This window comes from Tenrec ecaudatus (assembly GCF_050624435.1).
Source record: "Tenrec ecaudatus isolate mTenEca1 chromosome 2 unlocalized genomic scaffold, mTenEca1.hap1 SUPER_2_unloc_10, whole genome shotgun sequence".
Taxonomy (NCBI): Eukaryota; Metazoa; Chordata; class Mammalia; order Afrosoricida; family Tenrecidae; genus Tenrec; species Tenrec ecaudatus.
Window position 1 is genome coordinate 1064460 of NW_027457570.1, and position 6661 is coordinate 1071120.

Here is a 6661-nt window from a genome sequence, read left to right on the forward strand (position 1 = left end):
AATACATCTCATGATGTGCCTCCTTCGTCACTGATTCCCCTGGTTTATCGTGGATGAAGTCTTTCTCAAGGGACTGGTGTCATGATAGCATGTCCGAAGTACAGGAAACAAGATCTCACTGTCCTTAATTCTGAGGGACTCTCTGCCTCTACTCCCTTCACAACAGATCTGTGTGTTTTATTGTCAGCCCACCCAGGCACTTTCAACATTCTTTGCAAGCACCATAAGTCAAAAGCCACCATTGTTTTCTATGGCCCTTATTATTCTTATTCCAGAGTTTATATTCATATAATAATATGGAAAACATCATGATGTGGGTTCTCAAAGTTATATGAAAAAAACCTGTCATGTACGACTCTTGGTGTAGAAATAGAAAGAGACGTGATGCTGTGGCGGAAAAAGTATTATGTTGCTCAACACAAGATCCGGGATTCAATCCAGGCAATGGTTCCTCCTGAGTCAGATGAGGTTGTCTACTCCTGTAAATATTTCCAGTCAGAGAAAGCCTAAGGAGCAGTTCTAATGAGCCTTAGAGGGGTCCTGTGAGTCACAGTAGATGCACTTGCAGTGAGTTTCACTTTTGAGGATAAGACTGCCCATATTTCTATCTCAATTGCTTGATTTACTAATTTTCCCTCAGTGTTGAAGAATATGTGGTCTGTTAATAGCTCTCAGACCTCACAATGAATAAATTAATGTGTGAATTAGTGGATGCATTTGTTCAAATTAAACAATGCAGGCACACTTTAACCTTGGTGATTTTATTATTGCAAATGTTGGATTCTGGGGAGGCTACAAATTCAATGCATAACCTGTGGGTCAGACACATCACTCCCATCTTTGACATCTGAGTGTCATCAAACTTGTTCAAGTACAGTCTTTGGGGTCTCTTCCTTGTGGACCTGTGGATCATGCCCATTAACATGCTATTCAGTCCCCACCTCTTATACACCCTCTTTTGCCCCCAAATCACGGGAACAGAGCCTACTGAATCAGGGAATCTTTGCCACAGAAATGTCTGCCTCTTTTCTCCTTTACCTTCTGATGATGCCGAGTGTCCCATCTGGCTGTGTCCTAAAGTTTCAATCCATTAATTTGCAAAGGGACAATATTTTTGAAATTGTCTTCTGAGATCTTCGACCTTGGATTAATTAAGTAGACTCTGTTGTCTGACCATTGACTGTGTATATAGATAAATCCATTCTGGTATCTTCTCTTGAAACTGGCTAATTCACACCCAGAAAACCTAAAACATAAGTGAGTCTTTGTTCTGGTGGACATATCTGGAGGAGTGTCTTAGGGATTCAGAGACAAAAGTCTAGAGATAATCCACTTGAAAATATGGCTCAGGATGATTGTCCTTTGTCCCATAGATTGATCTCAGGTGCAGTTATAGGGACTTCCCTCCCATGCCACCAGTTCTCAAACATTCAACTTCCTGCTGATGAGTCGATTAAGACTCATAGCAGCCACCCAGGACAAATCATAACTGTCCCTTTGGATTTCTGAGAATACAACTTTTCAGGATAAGAAAGCTGCATCTGTCTCCAGAGGAGTAGATGGTTGTCTTGAACTGTAGAACTTGCAATTAATAGTGTACTGTGCAATCCCCTACACAACAGTATCTCCAAGATATGGAGGGGTAGTTTTGACTGTGCTTATTCTGAGTCTATTTCATTTCTTTTAAAACTTGATGGGCAATTTATTTTAAAACTTAGAGAGTAATTACTATGTACTTAAAGAAAGGTGCTGGGATCTGAACCAGAATTTCATCACAATTATGGATCCTTTGGGTGTGTTTTTTTTCTCTCACAAAGTTAAGAATTCCTGTTCATGAACATGACCCCTTTTTCTAATTAGGTGTGTATCTTTTGGTATCTTATAGTACTGCTTTTTTAATAGTTCTATTTGTACAATATTCTTGCTTCTATGCTTAGGTTTATTCCCATTTATTTTACTTATAGTTGGCTATTGTAAATGGTAGCATTCTTGATATCCTTTTGAGAGCTTTCTCTATAGGTATGTGGGAATCAAACTTATTTTTCTTTTTTTTTTCTTTTTTCTTTAAACAATTTATTGGGGCTGATACAATTCTTTTCACAGTTCATACATATACATCCATCAATTGTATAAAGCACATCTGTACAGTCTTTGCCCTAATCATTTTTTCTCTTTTCTTCTTTTACATTTTATTAGGGACTCAAACAACTCTTACCACAATCCATACATATACATACATCAATTGTATAAAGCACATCCATACATTCCCTGCCCCAATCATTCTCAAGGCATTTGCTCTCCACTTAAGCCCCTTGCATCAGGTCCTCTTTTTTCCCCCCTCCCTCCCCTTTCCCTCCTCCCTCATATGCCCTTGGTAATTTATACCTCGTTATTTGGTCATATCTTGCCCTATACGGAGTCTCCCTTCCCCCCTTCTCTGCTGTCCCTCTCCCAGGGAAGAGGTCACATGTGGATCCTTGTAATCAGTTCCCCCTTTCCAACCCACTCACCCTCCACTCTCCCAGCATCGTCCCTCACACCCTTGGTCCTGAAGGTATCATCCACCCTGGATTCCCTGTACCTCCAACCCTCATATGTACCAGTGTACAGCCTCTGTCCTATCCAGCCCTGCAAGGTAGAATTCGGATCATGGTAGTTGGGGGGAGGAAGCATCCAGGATCTGGGGGAAAGCTGTGTTCTTCATCGATACTACCTCACACCCTAAGTAACCCATCTCCTCTCCTAAACCCCTCTATGAGGGGATCTCCAGTGGCCGACACTTGGGCCTTGGGTCTCCACTCTGCACTTCCCCCTTTATTTAATATGATATATATATACACATACATATATACATATACACATATATACACATACATACACACACATATCTTTTTTTTTGCATGATGCCTTATATCTGGTCCCTTGGGCCCCTCATGATTGCACTGGCCGGTGTGCTTCTACCATGTGGGCTTTTTTGCTTCTGAGCGAGATGGCCGCTTGTTCACCTTCAAGCCTTTAAGACCCCAGACACTATCTCTTTTGATAGCCGGAAACCATCAGCTTTCTTCACCACATTTGCTTGTGCACCCATTTGTCTTCAGCGATCCTATCATGGAGGTGTGCAGTCAATGATATGATTTTTTGTTCTTTGATGCCTGGTAACTGATCCCTTTGGGACCACTCGATCACACAGGCTGGTGTGTTCTTCCATGTGGACTTTGTTGCTTCTGAGCTAGATGGCCGCTTGTTTATCTTCAAGCCTTTAAGACCCCAGTCACTATCTCTTTTGATAGCCGGAAACCATCAGCTTTCTTCACCACATTTGCTTGTGCACCCATTTGTCTTCAGCGATCCTATCATGGAGGTGTGCAGTCAATGATATGATTTTTTGTTCTTTGATGCCTGGTAACTGATCCCTTTGGGACCACTCGATCACACAGGCTGGTGTGTTCTTCCATGTGGACTTTGTTGCTTCTGAGCTAGATGGCCGCTTGTTTATCTTCAAGCCTTTAAGACCCCAGTCACTATCTCTTTTGATAGCCGGGCACCATCAGCTTTCTTCACCACATTTACTTGTTCACCTACTTTGGCTCCAGCCGTTGTGTCGGGAGAGTGAGCATCATAGAGTTCCAATTTAATAAAAGAAGGTATTCATGCATTGAGGGAGTGTTTGAGTAGAGGCCCAAGGTCCTTCCGCCACCTTAATACTTGACCTATAAATATAGACACATAGATCTATTTCCCCATCCTCCTATATATATTTGCATGTACATGTCTTTGTCTAGACCTCCATGAATGCCCTTTGACTCCTAGCTCTTTCCTCCATCTCCCTTGACCTTCCTCCTGCCCTACTACCATGCTTCATCGCCACCTGGGCTAGAGTATACCTCTTCTCTAAGCAACCTTACCCTTGATCATTTCCCACCAGGCCTGCCACTCCCCCTTCTCTACCATTTGGGGTCCCATGTTTTTCCCTTGTCCCTGGGTTTGTTAACACCACTTCCTTACCCCCCCTACCCCCCCACCCCAAGTCCCCCCGGAACTGTCGGTCCCGTTGTTTTTCTTCCAGATAGTTCATCCAGCCTGTCCTATTCAGACAGACCTGTGGAGTCACTAACATGCACGAAAACTAGACAGAGGAACACAAAGCAACAGTATACAACCAGACAACAAAACAACCAAAACAAACCACTGAAAAAGAACAGAACAAAACAGTTCACAAGAGAAAAGCTTGTAGTTAGTTCAGGGATCATTTGCTGGCCCTTAGGAGCGTTTTCCAGTCCAGTCTGTTGGGGCACAACGCCCTGGCCCCGAAGTCCACTTTCAGCATTCCCTGGGGACCTTGCCACTCCATTCCCTTGCTGTTCCGCTGCACTCCCCCAGTGATTTGCCTCGGTGTGGTGGGATCAGGTCAGGTGCAATTCCCACACTGTGTCTCCGGTGCTGTCCCCTGTTTCGCCTTTAGTCACTGAGGGGCATCATGTCTCATAGTAGGGCCAGCCATGTTGTTCTCTGTGGACTGGCTGCTCTACTCAGGAAAATCATCATCACGGCCTGGTGGGCCAGGCTGTGCTCCACTCTCTCCTCCTGTCCCTTCATCTGCTCCCGTGTGCTCTGATCAAATATGTCCATCTCCCATAGCTGCAGAGTCAATGTCGTCCTTTGGAACAAATTCTTTTCGGGGGAGGAGCAGGAATCCACTTAATTTATGGTGCGGGGGCCAGCCTCCCAGACCTCTCCACCGGTTCCCTCCTCCACGCCGGGATATTGCATTCACACCTTGCGACACTGGGTTGACGTCTGGTCCCACTTTCCCTGTGGAGATATAAACCATACCCTCCCCTTGGGTGGATTAATGCCCCATTTCTGTCATGCTGATTGTACTTACCTCAGGGGACTCATGTTGTACCTGTCCCTTTGGGTCTGGCTTACCTCGCTTAACATAATTCCTTCCAGCTCTTCCCATGAAATAACGTGTTTCATGTGCTCATTGGTGCTTTTCAGTGCTGCATAATACTCCATTGTGTGTATGTGCCAAAGTTTGCTAATCCACTCGTCTACCGATGGAAACTTAGGCTGTTTCCAAGTCTTTGCTATTGTGAATTGTGCCGCAATAAACATTGGAACGCATATGACTGGTCGTGTTTTATTTGCTGCTTCAACCGGCTATATGCCCAGTAGAGGGATGGCTGGGTCGTAAGGTAGATCAATTTCCATTTTCTTTAGGTATCGCCAGATTGCTTTCCACAGTGTCTGTACAAATCTGCACGACCACCAGCAGTAGAGGAGGGTTCCTACTTCACCACAGCCCCTCCAACACTTGTTGCTCTCTGATTTACTGATCTGGGCTAGCCTCAGGGGTGTTAGGTGGTATCTCATGGTTGTTTTGATTTGCATTTCTCTTATGGCAAGGGACTTCGAGCACTTTCTCATATATTTATTGGCCATATTGATCTCCTCTCTAGTGAAAGTTCTTCTCATTTCTTTTGCCCACTTCCTTAGGGGGTTAACTGTTTTCCTCTTTTTGCAGGTCATGATGGTGTTGTAGATTTTAATAATGAGCCCTTTGTCTGACGTGTCATTACTAAAAATCTTCTCCCAGTCTGTGGGTTGCTTTGTCACCCTCTTGGCAAAGTCTTTCGAGGTGCACAGGTGTTTTATTCTTATTAGATCCCATTTGTCGATTTCCAGATCACCTGTGTGTGTCCCCTTCCCTGTTGCAGTGAGCCTATGTGCTCCCTGGGCCAGTGCTCTGAGATTAGTCCCGATTCCCTCCTTAATGGTCCTGATGGTTTGGGGTTTGACTTCTAGATCTGTGATCCACCTTGAGTGTATTCTTGTGCATGGGGTGAGGTAGACGTCTTGTTTCAACTTTATACATGTGGATATCCATTGTTTCCAGCACCACTTATTAAAGAGGGCATCTGCTTCCCACTTGACGTTTTTGGGACCCTTGTCGAAGATCAGTTGTCTATATGCTGATGATTTTACTCCTGGGTTTTCTATTCTTTTCCACTGGTCTGAGTGTCTATCATTGTGCCAGTACCATGCTGTTTTGACCACTGTAACTGTGTAGTAGGCATTAAAATCAGGTAGGGCGAGTCCTCCAATTGTGTCCTTCTTCTTGAGGAGTTCTCTGCTAATTCTGGGTTTCTTCCCTCTCCATATGAAGTTGGTGGTCAGTTTTTCCAATTCTTTGAAGAAGGTTGATGGTAATTGGATTGGTATAGCATTGAACTTGTAGAGTGCTTTAGGAAGAACTGTCATCTTTACTATGTTCAGCCTACCTAACCATGAGCAGGGGAGCTTCATCCATTTGTGAAGGTTACTTTTGGTTTCCTGTAATAGGGTTTTATAATTATGCTTATATAGGTCTTTAGTATTTTTTGTTAAGTATATTCCTAGGTATTTCAGTTTGTTCTTGGCTACTGTGAAGGGTACTTCCCTCTTAATCGCCTCTTCCATGGCCCTGTCCGATGTGTATAGAAACCCTACCGACTTCTGTTTATTGATCTTGTATCCTGCTACTCTTCCGTATTCCTCTATTGCTGTAAGTATTCCAACTGTGGAGTTTTGGGGGTCTTCAATATATAGGATCATGTCATCTGCAAATAACGATAGTTTCACCTCCTCCTCTCCCAACTGGATCCCTTTGATATCC